At 48.5% G+C, this 20,113-nt stretch overlaps 1 long non-coding RNA gene across 2 annotated transcripts; it reads left to right on the top strand.

Moving 5' to 3' along the window:
- The first annotated feature begins 3,482 nt into the window (after positions 1 to 3,482).
- LOC137854332 (uncharacterized) lies at positions 3,483 to 9,354 on the top strand. 2 transcript variants are annotated; one of them, XR_011095099.1, is made up of 4 exons: positions 3,483 to 3,689; positions 3,940 to 4,052; positions 4,222 to 4,670; positions 9,240 to 9,354. It is a non-coding gene; the product is annotated as an uncharacterized lncRNA (long non-coding RNA). The 2 variants fall into 2 exon arrangements; XR_011095100.1 differs by lacking the exons at positions 3,940 to 4,052; positions 9,240 to 9,354 and having other exon boundaries at positions 4,222 to 4,574.
- Positions 9,355 to 20,113: the final 10,759 nt, after the last annotated feature.

Raw genomic sequence — 20,113 nt, forward strand, 5'->3', positions numbered from 1 at the left:
GCCTGGCTGCCTGCCAGCCTTAGTTGTCTGCAGCAACCAGCGCAGCCGTGAGCTGTTGAAACGCGTAAATTTGAGATGTTTGGTCGGAGGGGAGCGTTTTGTTCTCCACAGCCCCGATCAAAGCCTGGCTTCGGGGCTGTTTAAAATCATGATCGCATTGAAAGAGCATTCAAGTGCAAGGAACAGGTCCCCGTCCTCAAAAAAAAAAAGCGTCCTGCGCTTTTATAGGGTCCCACCAGTTCTTCGGTGCAATCCCCTGCCCTTGTCGTGCAGCGTCTTCGAGGGTTTTGCTCTCCTGTCCCTGGATGCTTAGGCTCACCCTAAGTGCCTCAGGTCTGCTGAACCTCAGTGGGGTTGCTCGGATGGGCGGCGTCAGGCTGAGTCACGGCTTCTCTGACAGAAAGTGGGAATAACGCTGAGTGGTTTTAAAAGGCTGAGAAATGAAGGGTGGCATTTTATTTTATTTTATTTTTGTCTACAGCTGAGGGAAATTTGAGGGAGGCAGTAGTTTCCCATCTCTCCACCATGACAGTCACCAGATTGCTTCGGCTGGCCTTGACCATTGATTACTAAACACAGAATTTCACATGAAATCACCTCCTTGCCGTGACCTTGATACTTATTATATTGCCCTTTATAAAAACACAAAAAAAAAAACTACGCTCAGTCAGGCTGTGACAACAGAGTCATCCTCCTAATCTGATTCAAGCAGCAGCTCCTAAGAAGGGCAAAATTAGTATTTACTAGAAGTGAGGGCTGTGTCATTTCAGCAGCGAGCCTCGCTCTTCGGAAGGCGCAGATAAGGATGCGCGCCGTCTCCCCACCCACACCGGGTTCACATATTAATGGGCTGGCCGTGGCTGTCAGACTGAATGCCTCGATGAAAAACCTGGGTTTGTACTCCTGCTCGTGACAGGGAGCGAAAGATCGGGGTCCTCCGGGACACCCCGGCCACTGCCAGCAGGGCGGGATGCCTGTGGGTCCCACCGCCCTCCCCAGGGGCTGGGCAGACCCTGCGGACCCCTGCGGCTGCAAATTTGTCCCCAGCTCCTGTGATCTGGCCGTGTTTCACCATTTTGTGGCCACATTTCGCTGCCGGGCTCCATGCACGTCATCAGAGACCAGCGCCAGACCCACAGAGATGGGTGGATGCTCATCGGGAGGCTGCACACCGCTGGGTTAAACTCCTGTGCCCCAAATTTTCCTAATTTCGTGTTTTTTATTTTGCAGAGAGTTGTTCTCAACTCCCTTGTTTAGCACACCTGAGCTGTGAATTAAAAACCCTGAACACTTTTTTTCTGGTGCGATGTGCATTGACAGCGGGATTAGCATTTGTAATGGGGTGTAGAGTGGGATAGGGATGGGCGTGATGGTGATTTTATGTCCAGAAACATGTTTCATTCTTGATTGAGATGTGAACATCTTCATCCTAAGCTAGGTACAGAGCCTCTGGGGGTGGACTGCACGCTGCTGGCTGGGTCTAGAAGCTTGTGTACACTCAGACAAGGCTGTGAAAGGAGAAAATCGATGAAAAGCTACCAAGCTGTACACGGGAAGGGTACTTCCACTGGGATGACCCAGTTGTTCTTCAGAAATCAGTCTGAGGTAAAAGAGAGAGACCGCACTGTGGTCCCTTAGCAAGGTCCGCTGAGCAAGCAGTACCAAGGATTAAATTCAGAAATGAACATCCCCAGGCAGGGACCACGCTTGCTGTCACACCATGGGCAATGTGCCGCAGGGGCTGGCCCCACACAAATCCCCTTTTCGGCCCTTTTTCAGCCTTCCCGACCGAGCCGCATCCTGAGCGTGCACCTCCTCACCTCGCTCAAACCAAAGGACCTTGGACAAGGCCCAGAAAGGCTGAGGAGATGGAGAACATCAGCCCCTGTTGGCTGAGGGGCTTGGCTCTGCCCTGGGGGCTGGTCTTGTGTGAGCAGGGTGCTGGAAGGCAGCAGGAAGGAGTGCAGGAGAAGGAGGAGGCATCCTCCTCTCCCTCCTCTTCCTCCTCTCCCTCCTCTCCCTCCTCTCCCTCCTCTTCCTCCTCCTGAACACACCTGCAGCATGGCGAGGGCACAGAGGGAGATGGGGGTGCCCACCTCGCCGCAACATTTCTCCCCGTCGCTCTACCAGAGGTGCTGGCGAGCCCCAGTTTCCCCAGTTTTGGGAGTGTCAGGGTGGGAGGGGAGCGGGCGGCTGGGCAGAGCAGCTTCCCCGGTGCCACTAGAGGTCATCCTTTCAACAACTTACCCGGCTGGGATGCAGGGCGAGAGCTGGAGCCACCGCAGATGGAGCCTGCACAAATTCCCTGCCTTGGAAAACAGCTCCGGGAGGGGTTCCCGGGGATGAAATTGCTGCGAGGGGGGGGGAAATCAGGGGTCCGTGCGGAGAGCAGTGATTCTCGACTCTCTTTGTGGAGATCTTGAGGCACCATCTCGTCATTTGCCTAATAATTAAACGTGGTGATACAATCTCATTCCACCTACCTGGATAAAGACTTTAAAAGCAAAAGCCCCTCAGTGCTTCCCAACCTCTTCCCGTCCTCATGCAGGAGTTGGGGTGCCCGAGGGGAGCGGCCGCAGTCAGAGGGCAATTTGTCTCCCCCCCCAGGGCTTCCCCAACCTCCCCCGTCTGATGTCTGATGCTTTCACTTGCCCTCAAGTTCAGGCCTCAGCCTCTTCGGGGATGGAGGGCTCTCATTTGCATGCCTCAAATGTCTCTGGGTAGGGTGAAATTCAAAAGTAAGTCCCCACCGTGGTTTTAGCCAGGTTTCGCTTTGAATATCTGGGTTACCTCAAAGCAAAACTGAGACAGAGCCCTGGGCTAGCTCGCACGATCTCAAACCTCGGACTGTCACGCGTCTCCACGAGCTGCTAGAGCGAAATTATTCACAGCCCTTTCACCCAGCCATCGCTCCCCTTAGAAACCAGATGAGACGCCCCCGATCGCAGCGGCGAAACCGAGAGCAGGATTTGTTTTTTCGTGGCTGGCTCCTTATTTAGCTGGCGGAAACGCCGGCGGCGATCACCGCCGACATCGAGCAAACCCACTCTCGCTTTCCACACCAGCGCCTCCCGCAGCCCTCGCCACGCTGCTTTTCGGGGAGCAGGACCCCGTGTAAGGCTGGGAGGTTTGGGGGGTCCTTGTGCCGCAGACCCCTGATGGGTTTCCAGCTGCTCCCGTCTGCTGGGGCTGCTGGAGGAGGAGGAGGACGAGGAGGAGGTGGAGGAGGTTGAGGCAACTCAAGGAGATGCAGCCAGGAGAGGACACCGCTCTACAGGGACCCTGATGTCCCCCTGCCCAACCCAGGGTCCAGAGGGCTCTTCCATGTCCCCACAGCATCGCCCTCACAAGCTCTGCAGGCACACCTGAAGGCCCTGGGTCCATACAGGAGGCCACAGGCACCTCGTCGGCTGTAGGGGTGGGTAGAAGGAGAGCACCTGCTGCCTTAAGGGGTCAAGGGCCCCTTTCAAGGCAATATGGGATCGGAGGGAAGGGAGGAGGTGACGGGAACCAAGCCCGGTCAGTCACGCTGATTTAGGAACGTGTGGGAATGTTTGTTCCTGCAGGGTTGTCTGGTGGAGGACTTATAAGCCGGGAGGCAATGACCAGAAACAGGCCTCCCAGCCACGCTAATTGGTGAGCTAACGAGCTCCAGGAGCCACTTCCAGGAAGGACGAACCTCGCAGCTGGTAAGATTATCAACTGGGGGACCCGGACAGGGAGGGTGAAAAATAAACTGCAGAGCCCTGCAAACCCATGGGGTGTGCGGGGGGAAGGAGGAGCAGGAGGAACAAGGGGAACAAGGGGGGGTGAGGTAGGTAAAAAAGGGCATAAAAGGGCTGATTGTGTGTAAAATGTGCTGGTTGCTGTGCTTGTCTGGCTGATCACCACAGCCTGTCCTATCTTCTTACGATATTCCCTCATTAAATATTTAATCAGCTCTCTACTTGTGTGCGTACTTGTGGGCACCGAGAGCGTGGTGCGTGTGCCTGCACTCGTCTCTCTTCACCTCGCCGAGCGTCACTCATCGAGGGAGTAAGCGGCGCTTCCTGGTAGGTAAAAAGGTGCAGGTGGATTTATGGTCAGGGATAGTCCTCGTTACACAGGCGTGGGCACGGGCAGAAGGCAGGGGGAAAGGTGCCGCGAGGAGGAAGCCCGTGCAGCACCTGAAAGCCTGAGGCTCACAGCCAGAGAAAACACTGATGCCTTTCCTCTTGGCAGGTGGGGAACGTGAAGCAGAGAGATGCAGCTCCGGAGCCAGAGCCTGTCTGTGTGTCCCTCTTGCCCAGCTGGGTGTGAACATGGCATTCCCTCTTGCTCCTCAATCTTGCCCTTTCAATCCAGCATAGGGCTGGTTCCCACTGGTGCCCCCTGCCCCACACGGGGCTGTAGGAGCTGGGAGGCACATTATTCCCCTCACTGCACTTGTGGGGAGATCTCCTACAGCGGCTGTGGAGAACCGATGGGAAAACCTTGATAATAAACGCTGTGAACCGCAGGACTGAAGTTATCAAAAAGTCAGTGCAGCTTTACTGCATTTCATGCCAATTTAATAAAATCTGCTTTCCATCTACCTCTGGAGGCACGTGACCAGCGTGATTGAAAGCAGGCCAGGAGAAGCCCGAATGAAAAACCCACTGCAGGTATAGGACAAACTCCAGTACGGGGAGGTAGGTGCTGATTAGAGACCATAAACACCTGAGGTGAAATAATGGGGCGAGCCGAGGCGATGGAAAGCGCCTTACTCTTAGGAACCATACGAGAAGGTGAACTGCAAGCTGATACAAGGCTGCTTCCGGCACCAGGTGGCCACGGCAGGGCTTTTCCACGTGCTGCTTGGCACACGGTGGGGTCTGGGGAGCAATTCAAAAGCCAATGTTCATGCAGCGCAAGGGTCTTGATGCGTTTCAGCTCTGCATCACTTCTGGCTGCTCTGTTGACAACCAACGTGGCAAGATCGAAGTCAGGAAAAGACAAAAAGACAGCACAGCTTCTTGTCCTTGTTATTCAGGCATCAATGGCAATCTAGAAGACACATTTCTACCCAGAAAGAATTTCTGAGAATTTTCATCCACTTTCAAGAAACTTTGAGAGGACAAAATTGTTAAAGAAAATAGGTATGGTGAGATGATTTCAGACATCCAAGGGAAAAAAATAGTTCCCATGAGCACTATCTTTATCCATTAGATAGCAAACCCAAGAAATACAAGCAATCAGATACATATTCTTATTTAAATTGGTGATTAAATGGTTAGGCTTTAGTGATATTATCAGCTGCATGTTGGAAAGGAGCTGCTGGTTAGATATATTACAGCCTCAGGTGACTTTTGATAAGAGTTTACAAACAATGTGGAAAGCATTCAAACAATTAGAGGTGGGTTTCACGTATCACTGACTTCCCCTTAACAGGGAAGTTAGTAGAGTAAACACCTTAATCAATTGCAAAAATACATCATCAGAAAGAAACACAAGCTCCTCCTAATAATCCTCCAACCACCCTGAATTCTTCTGCTCACAGAGATGTAAATGGCTTCAGCATTCAGGGCTTCTGTAGCTACGGTACCCAGGAAAATGAAATAGATGACATTTTGATAGACTGCTTTGAAATACAGAAGTACAGGATGAACGTTTCTTGAATGAAACCATTGTATTTATACAGTGAAACTCGATTTTTGGATTCACCCACCTACACTTCGTGTCTGTAAAGCAGGTGTCTTCATGTGAGAAACAAATTTAAGCTGTAGCAATGTCTATGGAGACCCGAACAGTGGAGCTGGGACCTTCCAGAGAAAAAAGTAGAGAAAAAAGTGAATCAGAGAGCAATATGGGTTACAATCTGGTAGCCTGGTAAGTGAATTTAAAAAGAGTGCAGCTCTGTTTGCTGTTATTTCTGAGATTTGGGACATAATCCTGCTCTGATTTAAGTCAACGGGAGTTTTGCTATTGACTTCAGAGGAACCAGAATCAGGCACTTTGTCTGCTTCAGACCTGACTGTTTTATTTGGAAATATAACTTTTTAAAACACACACTTTTCTCTTAAAATGCTACAAAGTAGGGCAAGTAATTACATTAGGCTATACCTGAAGCTCCAGAGAATTAATACAAAGGCTGCTTGGCTCTTGCCAACTCTCACTATTACAGTTTTACTAGCACCATATGCAGCACTACCTTACCTGCTTGTTTCACTTAGTGAACTCACTGGGGGCTTTCGCTATTTTTATATTTTTTTAAGGATCTTGCAATATACGCAAACAAAAGCTCTGGGGAGCGGGGACCAGCTTGGTGGCCCATATGGTGTCCGTATCACAGAACTCGGAGATGGAGCAGGTCTGTTTGCTCAGCAACCCCATCCTTTTTGCAAATGTGCGAGAGTTGGCTCGGGAAAAGTTCTCTTTTGGGTGGTTTGTGTGGCTTGCTGTCAGGCAAGAACCCGTGAAGTGAGATTTCCCGTGGTATTTGGAGCACCCCAATGGCCTCAAAGTGGCCCCAAAGGCCAGGAGCTGGAAGGCTGGGACAGGACTGGCTGTGTCAGCCCCGGGGCTGTGGGAAGGCTGGGGACACTTGTCTGAGGAAAGGGTTTGTGCAGAGGACAGTTTCTGCTGGAAAAGGCAAATCCTGTGATTCTTGTGCCACTAATCCCGAGGCAGAAGAACAGAACACAAATTTAGCTCCAGCTGCAAATCATACAAACAAGACCTTGTGTAAAAACCAAGGTGGGGATTATCCTCCAACAGACAGCTTTGCTAGGGCAGAGTAAAAGTTCCTGCATGCAGTCTGGCTCACTCTGACCGCTCTGAAGTAGAGGTGAGGTCTGAAGAAGAAAAGGAAGAGGGATTTGTCACCACAAGGCTTGAAAACGAGGTGAAGTGTCTCATGTACCACACCATACAGCAGCATGGAGGCAGTCACAGCCACGACAGCCCACTTGCCCCTGGAATTTTTGTTTCATCCAAGCTAAAAGTGCCGTGTGGTCAAGCCGATGATGAATTTGGCTCTGGCTGAGGGCAGGCCAGGAGCTCTTCTAGCCCTGAGGTGGGCGCTGAGGCGGGTGTGGGAGTCCAGTGGGTGTCTGGAGGAAGCAGTGTGAGCTGGAGCAGGGATTTAGGGAAGAAAGGGCTGGAAAAGGAAGGGAAAGGTGGTAAACTCAAGAGACTTGTTCCTCAGAAATGGGTTTGGTGTCTTAGTACAGTGTGTGGATAACTTCTGCCCCCCCTAAAAAAAAAGATGCACCTTACTGAAAGAGCTCCATCATTGGGACCCAACCGAGTTCAGGCTGTCACAAAACTAGGTTTTGTCGCCAGAAGATGGCTGGTATTGGCTACTCCTGGAGTCAGAGAGAAAAAACAAATGATTTCCAAGGAAAAGATAAAGGTTTGAAATCAAAGGTGCAGCCTTCAGCCTCATGTAGATTCTCCTATGCCTTTGCCCACAACGTGTGTAAGGGTTTGGGGGGTTACTGCTCTTACACTGCCTTGTGATGTCCTGGTAGCTGGAGCCGTGACCACCACAAGGCCCAGCCATGTGCAAGTCAGACACTGCAGGCTTTAAGACACCAGGCCCCAGGCCGTGGACCCCTCCAGTTCTCCTCATCCCCCTTGCAGTATGGTCCCAAAAGAGCATGCAGTAGTCCTGCTGTGGGCATGCCAGTGCCAGGGAAGGGAAGAGTACACGGTGAAAGTACAGGGAAAGCTCTCTGGGCCTCAGCCTCGTCTTGCAGGCCCATGCACGGTGCTCACCACCCACGGCCCCACCGGTGGGTTTCACACCCACGTCCCCTGGCTGTGGAAGGGGGTCTAAATGCCCGATAGGTCTTGTAGGAGAAGCAGGGCAGCTCCAGTTACAGCTGGAGCTTGGGTGTCAAAGCACCGCAGCGCTCTCCCCAAGGCCGTGCATACAATTAGCCGTACTTGCTGAGTGAATTCGAGCAGCGCCCGCCTTACGTTCTCTTGTTTCTCGAGTTCACGTTACAGCCTAGGACGTACCAAAACACGGTTTTATATGCTAATTTCCTTACAGTAAAACCCTTACTATATGTCGTTCATTGATATCAAGCGGTGTACATGCAAGAAAAGGCTGATATTATGTATATATTACCAATTTTATGGGTTCAAGAATTACAACGTGCTTGCTTTATTTAGGTGGTAAACTTTTTTAATGAGTCTGGAGGGTCCTTTACATAAAAGTAGTGACTCTATCCTGGAATCTCTTTCCATGTTTATTAGAAATGTGTTTTACTTTACCATGAAAAAAGCCAAGGAAACATGCAGCCTTAAAGTCTAATGAAGTAGTTACTCATGCAGTCAAAGTTCATAAATTTTAAATACATTTAATTTATAAATTGAAAACATAGCTTGCACTGGCTTTTTCAAGATTATTGCTTTCCACAGGGGTCTCAGGATAGTTGCCGAGCCATGCTTGTTGCCTCTTTTCTTTCAAGGCTGAGGCTAGATCGTCGCAATTCACACACATTCATTCTGATGCTTTTAGGAGAAATAAATAAATAAATAAATAAATAAATAAATAAAGCATTTTCAAAACAGCAGCTCCTTAAAATATTAAAAATCGTAACCCAGCCCGCAGCCTCTTTGTTCTCAACTCAGATAAGGTTTGCTTCTGAGCTGACACTTTAATAGAGAGCTCTTTCTCCTGGTGAGAAACCCTTTGTCCCCCTGGAGACCTCTTTTCCAAGCTAATTGTGGAGCGTGTTCCCTGCAGTGGCAGCTTGAGCCTGACTCCAGCCTCACACCAATAAAACCTCGGTACCAGCCTGGGTCAGGAGCCCAGCCCCTGGGAAGAGGGAATTTAGGGAAGGGGGAAACAAGCTGGGGTTTCCACCAGGGAAAGCGGTGCAGCAGCAAGGTGAGGCAGCAGCCCACCGGAGGCTGCAGGGTGGCTGCTGGGTGGGTGGGAGACCAGAGGGGTTGTTATGGGGGCTGTGAATAATTTTATGGGGATGTTATCAAAAATGGGATGTGCCTATGGTAAGGGGAAACATGGAGCCCACCATAGCGGGAATCATGGGTTTGGTATTGAATTTTGGTTGTGTTGTTGTAAAATGAAGCTTGGGGGGTTGCCAGTAGGAACCTAAGGGTACCCAAACGGGTCAGTCATACCCAAGCCGCTTCAAAAGGTTGTTTCTGCCATTTGGCCTCCAGTGACGGGGGTCACACCACAACACCCCTCACCCGGGCGCTCCCGTGAGTCACCCTCCTGCTGGCTACGAGGACTTTTCCAACAGGGGGCCCACGGAAAGGCCGTGTTTGTGTCGTTCAGCAAGGTCACTCAATCCCCAGCCATGAGGACGACTCCAAGGGCTTCTGCAGAAGACATCCGTGAGGTGAGAGCACCTGGACACCTCCCCGCTCTGCACCCCCGTGCCTCCCATCGCCTCCACCCCTCCGTCCGAGAGCCCCCAGGTAGCTGCGGAGCCAGCAGCTCACGGCAGGCCCGGCTGGCGCAGGGAGCGGGGCCGGTAATTGGAAAGGGGAATTGCAAAGCACCAAAGCTTATCAGCAGACAGCCGGGGAGAGCTTGGCAGCCCTCCTCGGGAGCACCAGGTCCTGAGTGGGTTTGCAGCCTCTGGCCCGGTGGCACGGTGCAGACGTGTGTGGCTGCTCCGCTCGGGGCGGCATGGGAGTGGGAGAACTGTGGTTTTGGGGGAGCCTGAGGCACGGCACACAGCACTAGCTGCTATTTCCTGATGTGTCTTTTACTCACTAAGGCTATAGTCTAAATATAGCCCCGACAAGCGCTGGCAGACGTGGGTAAACTCAGGACTTTAAAGCCTGGCCCCTTTAGCAGGAGTCACTCAGTCATTGCCCAGGATGGGTCCCACTGGTCCCCAGCCAGCAGTCCCTCCCTCACTCAGCAATTTATTCAAAAGAGTGGGCAAGCACCAAGGAGGGAAGGAGCACGGCTTCACGGTGGGGATTTTAGCCTATATCCCATCCCAGCTGCTGCAGGAGTTTCCCCTGTCCATCCCTCTTCCCAGTTACACAAGGGTTGGAAAAGGTGGACAAGGGAGAAAAATTAAATGCACATTTGCTGTTACACGGTGCTGCATGAAGCTTAAAAGGATTAGAAATAACAAGGTTATGGGTGTTTAAAGGTTTGTTGTCATACTCTACATACAGGAATATGGTTGTGATCTCTCACATGTTGAAATACGTTACTTGCCAGCTTATTACTGATTTCATTTTCTGCCCGTCCATAACAAAACAGGCTTTGCAGTGCAATGAAAGTCCAGGACAGTCTCCAGGACTCCTCAGAGGAGCAGCCTCCCATGTGAGTTTGTAATCTCTACCCAGGAACTCCTCAGCTCATCCACCTCAGTGTGGCTTCCTTGGAGGAAACCTAAGACCACCCTTCCTATGCCTCGAATGCCTGGCTTCCCTCCTATTACAATACGTGAAGCAGCACAGCATTTTATAGAGACATAAAAGCTTGTACGGGGCACGACACTCTGGTCAGAAGTAATCTGCCTTTCAGTGAATGGCCTTACTTCCATACTCAGATAATTTGCCCCCAGATAATTTTTTTTTTCTCTGTAGCTGGAAATATAACACTCCATTTGTTCCCTTAGGAGAACAGTGTGAGAAAAAAAAAAAAAAAGCTATCAGTGAGCAAATATTTGGTGGCAAAGTCAAATGAATGATGTTCTTTTGAGATAAATTCTCTTTCCTTACAGCTGAGTAGACAGAGATTAAGATATACGAATCCGGGCTCCTTGCCAATTCCTCCCCATCTGCTGTCAGGAACAAATGCTTCGTTATTTGGCTCAGTGCGGTAGCAAAGAGCAGCCGAGAGGGCAGTGGGCCATGGCCATGCCCTCTCGTTGGTGTTTCTCCACCCACGGGAGCTGCTTTTTCCTGAAACTTCCAGCCCCAATGCTCCGCGTTAGTGACAGGGAGAGGGCCAGGGCTGGCTTGCCAGCAGCAGTGCATAAAGAGAGCACCATTCAGGGAAGAACGTGTGGATAGAAGAGAAATGGAGGAAGATGGATACGTGAGGCTTGTGAAAAACAAAGGTGGGTGTGGGGAATCAAGGGAGAAAGACGGACAGAGATTTCTGGTGTCCCTGGGAGACCAAGGCACGTACTGTCAAGAGATACAGGCTTGGGGATTCAAGCCTGATCAAAGCTGACAGAGCCACGCTCTTCTTGATGGTGCCAGAGGACGTAACAAGGGGCAACAGCCACACATGGTGGGTGGGGAGGCTCAGGCTGTACACTAGGGAAACTTTCTCCACCTGGTGCCCCAGGGAGGTGACAGAGGCTCCTTCCTTGGAGGTCCTTGGGTAAAGTCCCATTGGGGTTGTTCAGCCTGGAGAAGAGGAGGCTCTGGGGAGACCTTATAGTGGCCTTACAAAGAAGGCTACAGGAAAGCTGGGGAGGGACCCTTTGTCAGGGAGTGTAGGGATAGGAAAAGGGGGAATGGCTTTGAACTAAAAGAGGAGAGATTTATGATATAAGGAAGAATTTTATATCTATATCTATATTTTCCTTATATCTATAAGGAAGAAATTCTTCACTGTGAGGGCGGTGAGGCCCTGGCACAGGCTGCCCAGAGAAGCTGTGGGTGCCCCATCCCTGGAGGTGCTCAAGGCCAGGCTGGATGGGGCTGTGGGCAGCCTGGGCTGGTGGGAGGTGTCCCTGCCCATGGCAGCGGGCTGGAGCTGAGTGGGCTTTAAGGCCCCTTCCAACCCAAACCATTCTGTGATAGTCCTGCTTTGAGTGGGGTCATCTCCAGGGTCCCTTCCAAACAACATTTCTGTGATTCTATAATCTTATTTCTTTCCATAAAACTTAACAATTTACATACTGTCCTACTTTGCTCGCACAGATGAAATCTGAGAGAAGCTGCAAACAATCAACACAATGGCAGCCACCAGCACAAGATATAGGACGTGCTACAACCCAAATTTATCACACAACTCAGAGCAATGAATGCATGGGTTGCGTACTCAGCTGCATGCATTTTTCATTCAGCCTGATCCCACAAACATACAGATGTCCTTTATTAAGTCTTTCCCACCGCATCAGAGGTGCTGAGGCACTAGCGGACTCATCTGTGGATTGTCTGTAATCACTTCCAGATTCCCAAATCTTGGCAGGCTGAGCTACCCAGGGGTTGCTCTTCTTTTGGCTTGCAAAGCTCCTGGAGCATACAGTGTACTCCAGTCACAGACACAGCACTCAGAGGCACCGTGGTCCACGTGAACCCACAGACTGGGTGCACTGTCAGCCTACCAGACTACCCTTCTATACCCATTCATCTACGTGAAGAGGGAACTGTATAAAATTCTCATCCATGATGAAAAAGCATCCTCAAACATACCATACAGTATCCATACGTATCCAGTTTGGGTATCTCTGAGTACAGCACGGCAGGCACCAGCATTGTGTAACGTCAGAATAATAACCACCCCTTCCACACTTAAATTTTCTACTGTTTTAATTCTATTTTTAATTCAAGTATTCTGCACATTGCAAAGCCACCCTAGTAGGAGACCACTTAATCTGCAAAAAAAGCTGACTTGTGAGAATCTTGGCCCTGGCAGATTTGGGGTTGTGCTGCCTTTCTTCATCATGGTGGCACTGCACCGTATTTCTTCGTGTTCAAATCTAAACATGGAAAATAAAAAGATCTCTTCCTGAGCAGTCCAAAGCAAGCATTACAGACCTACCTGCCACGTGGGAGTGTTTACAGATGATTTTCATGGTAAGAATCTCATGGCTGAGGTTTGCCTTGTTAGCAAACTAACACCTCAAGTGAGATTCTTTTCTCGACAGCCGCTATTTTCAGCTCCTACACGTCTGCACGCTGATGGTGTGTGTGCAGTGTACCGCGATTTCCAGAGAAAAGGTCACTGAGAACACCTTTATCTTTTTGCCAAAACTTTCTGAGCATTTGTGTCTCTTCCCTATGTAAATTACACGCACTGATATTTTCACATCTGAGCAACCGTCCTCCCACCAGTCTTAAACCGAAGCAGCAATGTTGTGTTTATCTGTAATTCACATAACCTTACTGGCTTTGGTGGGTATGGAAGATATGAATCAGGATGTAATCTGAAATTTCCAGATTCCTCGGATTTATAACGTATTTGTTACAAACAATAACAGAGATGATAACTCCCCTGGCTGACGTTTCACATCAATTTTTGACGTCCTAATCCCACTGATTGTTATTTTAATTAAATTTTAGAGTAGCCTCCATTTTGTTACTGATTGGGACGTATTGATAAAAATACTAAAAGCATGTGAAATAATGCCTGCGCCAAGTTCCGAAAGGAGATCTTACACAAAAGTGAATAGGAAGACCACCCACTCCCGGTGCTCCCCTTCCCCTGAGTCATCTCAGCACTCCCAGCTTTGCAAAGGGCAGCGGCAGCACCTGTGAAGGAGCTTTGGCTGCAAACAAGGGCAAATAACATTATTAAACCAGTCTGTGGGTGGGAGCTGACAAAACTACATATTGCAGAGTCCCTACAGTCTACCCATTATAACATTGCACCTCGTGATTTTTTTCATCCTTCAAATTTCGGTACTCAGATGCCCTTTAGAAAGCAAAAGAACTTCTTTGTTGGAGCAGTTGCATTTTTTTTTTTTAATTTTGGACCATTTTGATATTCTCAGAATAATAATAATAAAAAAAAATGTACTCTGTTTTGTGCTGTCCTCCCTCTCCACCCCTCTTTCTTCCTCTTCTGTCTTCCACACGCTTGCCCGATCCCTTGCTTCCTCTTTCCGACCTCACAGCAGTTTAATGAAGAACGCGTTTCCCCGGTGCGCCCATAAGGGCGTCACGTGGGACAGCCTTAAAGCTTTACTTGCATTGCCTGCCTGCAAAAAAACGAAGCCACCTTTTGCACCATCTTTTTTTATCAGCAGGTCATTAAAGACCTTCTTTTGTGGCCAAAGCGGTCTCTTCCCCGTCCTTGCTGTGAGTCTCCTGCATCACCGCAGTTTTTCATCGGATCTTCAGCGCCTCTTTTAGGAACCTTTTAGGAACCGACAGTCCTCCAGGGTGCCCTTTCCCATTAAAATTCCTTTCCACAAGACTGCATTTACCAATTCTTTGAGTGGGTTGAAGTCTTCTGTTTTAAGTTCATTATTCCGTTGCTTCCACTCCTGTCTCTCCTGAAGCTCGAGAGCTGTGCTGATTTGTGATCGTTTCCACCCAGGTCGCCTTTCTTTCAGCCACTTTTCCCACCTTACAGCAGCAAAGCTAAAGCAGGCAGGTACAGCCTCCTGCCACCGGGCAGGCACTGAAACAAAAAGCCACTCTTTAACCCCAGAACTTCAGGAACAGGCTGCATGGTGCAGTCACCCCCCCAGACACATAATTAGGACAGAATTTCCGATGCTGTCAGATGGATCCTGCAGGAGGTGACGTGCATCACTTCCCCAGCCACAGAGTGCAAATCTGCTGCGTGCCGGGATCTGGTTCAGGGAATCAGCTCACTGCAGCTGAAGTGCTGGGCTTGCAGCTCTGCAATGAGCTCCAAGCAGAAAGCTCCCACAGGAGCTGGAAGCCAGCTCAAAGGCTTCAGCTCTGAGCTGTCCCTTGTTCCTGTAAGCTGTAGGATGTAACTGACTGGAAACAGACTTGTCTGTGAACTTTAACGCTGCACTGACGTCCCTGTCCAGGGACTATTTCCCCGGTTACCAGAAGTCAAATGTTCAGATGTGGTTACCAATTTTGCTTGGTTCTGATCTTGGATGCTGAACTTCTCCCTGAAGCCAAGGGAAGTGGAACCAGCCAACACTGAAAGTCACACACAGGTTTTCTTAAGAAAGGGCAACAGCAATCTAAAAAAAAAATAAAAAAAATCGAGGCATATCAATTCCAAAATGCAGAATTTAGAAAAACAGGATTTTTTTTTATTATTATTTTTTGGATTTCTCCCAGAAACAGAGACTATATTTGTCTGTTAGGGTGAATACTGAAAGAATTATCTTATAGTTTTACCAACAGCATCTCACACAGTATTTACAACACGGCAATATAACATTCACCTTTATTTTCACTTCAAGCCATAAAGCTCTTTTATTGCTTTTATTTCCAAGTGTAAAGTTTAAAACAACCAAGTAAAGCTCTTTCAGGTGTCGGATTCCCCCGGAATTAGGGGGCTAGGCGCACTGAATCGCCGCTACCATTTAACACGCATTCTGCTTCTTGCCGCTCTCTGTCCCGCTTTTGCTTTTCTCCGGCTATTTATTGCCTTCTTTCCTTTCCCCACTTTCCATTTCAGGCTGCCAAGGGGAGAGCAGAGTCCGACCCCTGCAATGAAATGCTTCACCTGCGGAGCCTGCTGAGAGTGAAATTGATAAAGTGCAGCACCAGCCCAGGCAATTTCACTCACAGCGGGCACTTGCAGGTGAAGCACCGCCATAAAATGGGGCAAGGTTACTCGCTTGCCACCTTCCAGCACAAATCACCAGCTGATACCTCCTCCTTTCGCAATCTTTTCACCCATTTCCTGCCGGGCTCTGGTTGTTCTGACCCCAGAGCAAGAGGCACGAACCAGCCACGTGCCATAGCCCTCTGCAGGCCACCTCCCATCGTCATCCGGAGGAGGACACCCACGGTCCTACAGCCTCTCTGGGTGCTACAAGAGTGCCACAGAGCACTTTGATGGGACAAAGATGACTTGCAGCTATTTCTGTAGCATCTGATGAGGGTGTCAGCCTGATGCCTGGTGTAATTTAAGACAACCTATGCATCATTTTAGCTGGTGGCTCCCCAAGTGCTATTTCAGCACAGGTTAGGTCCCAAGGGGTAAGTAGGGGCAACACAACATGCTCAGGCATCACTTTGCACAATCCCACTTCCTCTGATGCTTGAAAAGCCAGCATATGAGAGAACAACTTTTCACCAGCTTGGGATTTTCTTTATTTTGATGAGAATATTTCCCAGAAGTGGGGTCTGTGAGCTTGATTGGCACTGGGTGCTGAGATTTTTCCCTCAGACTGGTTAGTGAAAGTAGTCATGAGAGAAACGTGGCAATGCAGAGCAGGGAAACTGCACTCTGACATCTCCTGTTTTCAATACTGGAAGCAGAGGATGAAAATTAAAATCTCCATATTTAAAATAAATAATCAGATTTTTTTTCAAACAATTCATAATGTATTTGTCAAGCTAAGATGCACCATTTCATACCCGACACAAAAGTATTTTGAAATCGAGGAAGGCTTAATCCTTTACGGTAAACAGTCATTGCAATTAGATCACATTGCTAACACGGGTAAGTTATCTCATACTCCAGGGCACAAAATTCCAGAAGTGAAGAGATTCCTGAGAAACTCCCTTTCTAAGCAGCACTTCCTATGGAGCTTGATCCATAGGAAGCCTGGACAGCGTCAGACATCTGGTAGAGCAATCCCTATAGTACTAGCTGGGAGAAATGTTACCATAAATATTATTTCTATGAGTCAAGAAATACCCACTTACAAAATTTAAGGACTGAAATTAAGACCTAAGAAACATAATGCACGCTCAATACATCTGAATGCTTTGCTCCTAATTTGGCACATAATTCCCAATTTAAATCCATGGAAAAATGGAAGCCTCAAATGTATTTAACTGCCTCAGTTCCTTCACAGATCTTGTCTAGATGTCCACCAGCCACATCCCAAATTGGCTCTACAGCTTTTACAGCATCATTCCAGAAGGCTCCTCATAATCTGAATTTCATAAACGTGATTTGTCTTACAATGGCACAAAATTCACCATCAGGAATTAGACTTGGGGAAATCTTTGTCCATGAGTGCAGATTTCTGCATGAGTTGCCACAGGATATTGGGCAAGAATACTTGAGAAATTTGACCACAGATTAATTGGTAGTAACCAAATGGTGCCAGTTGTCTGTGTGTTTCCACTTACAGAATAGAATCGGTTTAATATAGATATATATATTAATATATATATATATAATGTATATTATATATATATATATATATACATATATTTCAGCTTTTTTTATTATTATTATTATTTTAAACTCTACTTTAACTCTTATCTAAGATCCAAGAAAAGACTGTTCAGGACAAAATATAGATAGATAGATATTCATATTCTTTGGCCAGCTCATAGATACCCTCTGGACAGAACTAAACTTGCTCTACTGACTGATTTAAGTCCACTCCAGGATGCATCTAGAATGGGTCAGTACCCAGATTAGCTTGATCTGGAAGCTCTCAAAAAACACTGACCACCAAGAGCTACATTTATGCTTGGAACTACAGTGATGCTACTAATTACTAACCATGCTGACTGCTGAACTAGTAACCAGCTGAATTGATTTGGGGGTCATAGAGCTATGAAAAAAAAGAAAGTGCTCTCCTTTGTTTTATCCACAAACATATTCCACTTTTTCCTAATATAAAGGTTTGTTTCTTTCTAATTCCTGTAATTGGTACTAATGGTAGCAACGACTGCATGATTACGCCCCGAGGGCTGAGCAGACTAATTGGTGCGGCCCGAAGCAGGCCTGCTCCCAACACGGCAGAGGTGGGCCAGGCAGGCAGCGATCCTCCCACACTTTCTCCTGTGCTGGTTTAAAACTCACCAGGGACCCCACAGCAACCTTACCTATAGCAACTGCTGAAAACGGTCATAAATTCAGCTTCTCCCAAGGCCATTACTGTTTGGTCTGTGCTAGCTGGTGCCACGTGCCCACTCTTCCTCCTCGAGGAGCCTGTTTGATGTTTGCTGAGAGGCATCACCACTTCTCCCTTGGCACACTTCCCTCTCTGAAGGCTCTGCCCTATTGCCTAGGCTAAGCGGTCAATTTAAGCTCAATTTAGCCTTGTATACACAGTGACAGCTGTATAATCTTCCCAGCATTTTCCTTGTAGGTTTAGTATTAGTCTTCACCTGGCAGATCTCTCTTTATGTCATTCAGTCACTCCCTTTTACTTTCGTGAGTCAGCTATCGGACTTCTTGCACGTTTCTAGCACCATCTGAAATAGTGTGAAAAAGCACATAGGTCTCTTGGTAGTGTACCAAAAGCCTGAAAGGAACTGTGTTAAATGTTAACTTGAGGCCGTTCATAAAGTGACGGCAGGTACTTAAGCTAATTCCTGAGAAAAGATTCAAAAAATAATAATAATTAAAAAAAAAGCAACCAGCAGATGTGCAAGTAATAAAACCAAGCAAGCACAGCGATGGCACAACCAGCTAAGTTTCTGCGTGCTGTGCTGTGTGGTTAGTCCAAATACTGCACTGTTTGCTTAGGAGGTGAATTGGCTCCTGTTCAAGAGGAGAGGCTCTTCCTGGAACAGCTGCCATGCTTTGACCTGGAGGAGAGGCACGTCACACGCCACCGTGCCCCGCGGTGTATTTGCAGGTTGCAGCGCAGCTGTTGCAATGATCCTGAGCCACATCTACCCACAGGAGAACCGTGCCTCGGGAAAGAGGGCACAAAGCCAGCGGGACCTCTGCCCTGGCACCTTGCTGGCATTGCTGCCATGCAGCACCATGGGCTGAGGGAAGCTCACACCATGCCTCCGCTCCCACCAGTCCCACAGGTAACGTGGTCAATGACATATCCCTGTTGGCAAGGAAGTTTTAGATCTACAAAAGGACGAAGGCACTCGATGTGCTCACCTTCCCCTTCTGCTGTAATCCTGCTCTGCTGCCATCTTATTGAGGAGGCACACAGCCCCCTCCATCGTTGGGATCAGAGCTTCCTAAAAACTGGCCTCCGATCACTTGCAGAAGTACCTTACGTTCAGCAGTACTGCACTGCTCAGATCTCCTCAAGGCAAGGTAGCATCATCCTTCACAAACCGTAATCCCTGACCTGTTTTATCTCCAACCTTACCTGTTATCTCCATGAAGTGCTCAGGCACAGTTAATACACCTGCTGGGAGTAGGGGGCAAATGGTTACCAGTGGTCATTATGGAATCACAGAATCATTAAGGTTAGAAAAGCCCTCCAAGCTCATCTGGTCCAGCCATCACGCTACCACCAGTGTCACCCACTGAGCCACGTCCCCAAGCACCACGTCCAACCTCTCCTTGAACACCCCCAGGGACAGTGACTCCACCACCTCCCTGGGCAACCCGTCCCAGTGCCTGACTGCTCTTTCTGAGGAGAAATGTCTCCTCATTGCCAACCTGAGCCTCCCCTGCCACAACTTGAGGCCATTCCCTCTAGTCCTGTCACTGGTTACCTGTGAGAAGAGGCCGACCCCCAGCTCCCCACAGCTTCCTTTCAGGTAGCTGCAGAGAGCAATGAGGTCTCCCCTGAGCCTCCTCTTCCCCAGACTAAACGACCCCAATTCCCTCAGCCACTCCTCATAGGACTTGTGCCCTTCATCAGCTTCGTAGCCCTTCTCTGGACACACTCTAGGGCCTCGATGTCCTTCTGGTAGTGAGGAGCCCAAAGCTGAACACAGCACTCAAGGTGCGGCCTCACCAGAGCAAAGTACAAGGGGACGATCACCTGCCTAGTCCTGCTCACCTGGAAAACTTTTAATCAGTTTCTGCCTCTGCCTGATGAGGTCCTCACACATACCTCGCAGTTCTAGAAAAAGACCAAACTGCCAGTCTAAGGGCTACTTATCAGCATAGCATTTTTCCCCAAAATGAAATTCATCGTGCAATTACTGGAGCAGATTCTATCAAGAGAAAAATAAACAAATAAATAAGTAAATAGAGCATTCATTTACAACACACTTTCTACATGTCATGTATTTCTATATAGGGGAGATCATCTGCGGGAAGGTAGATTTGGGTTTCCGCTGAAATTATTGTTTGCCTATGCTATATTATTTTTTTTTTTTTTTAATGTTAAAATGATTATTAGCACTAAAATGTATGTTACTTCCAGTTAGTGCCCTGAACACTACGCAGGAGAGTAATCCTTAACTGTGTGCTTGCACTCCCCCCAGCAAGTAATATTTACCTGTTCCACACAAAGGGGAACTGCCTCCCTACAGCTTGGCATCTAAGGCACTACTGTGAGAAAAGCAGGTTTCAGCACCCCCAAGCAAAGGAAGGAATCTAGTGGGAGAATGCATAAGCCACTAACAAGTAGCATATAAAAGCCTTTTAAAAGTTTGTTTCCAAAATTATCAACTAAACTATAGGAGTTGTGAATCC

The sequence above is a fragment of the Anas acuta genome, chromosome 1 (assembly GCF_963932015.1).
Source record: "Anas acuta chromosome 1, bAnaAcu1.1, whole genome shotgun sequence".
NCBI classification, from domain to species: domain Eukaryota; kingdom Metazoa; phylum Chordata; class Aves; order Anseriformes; family Anatidae; genus Anas; species Anas acuta.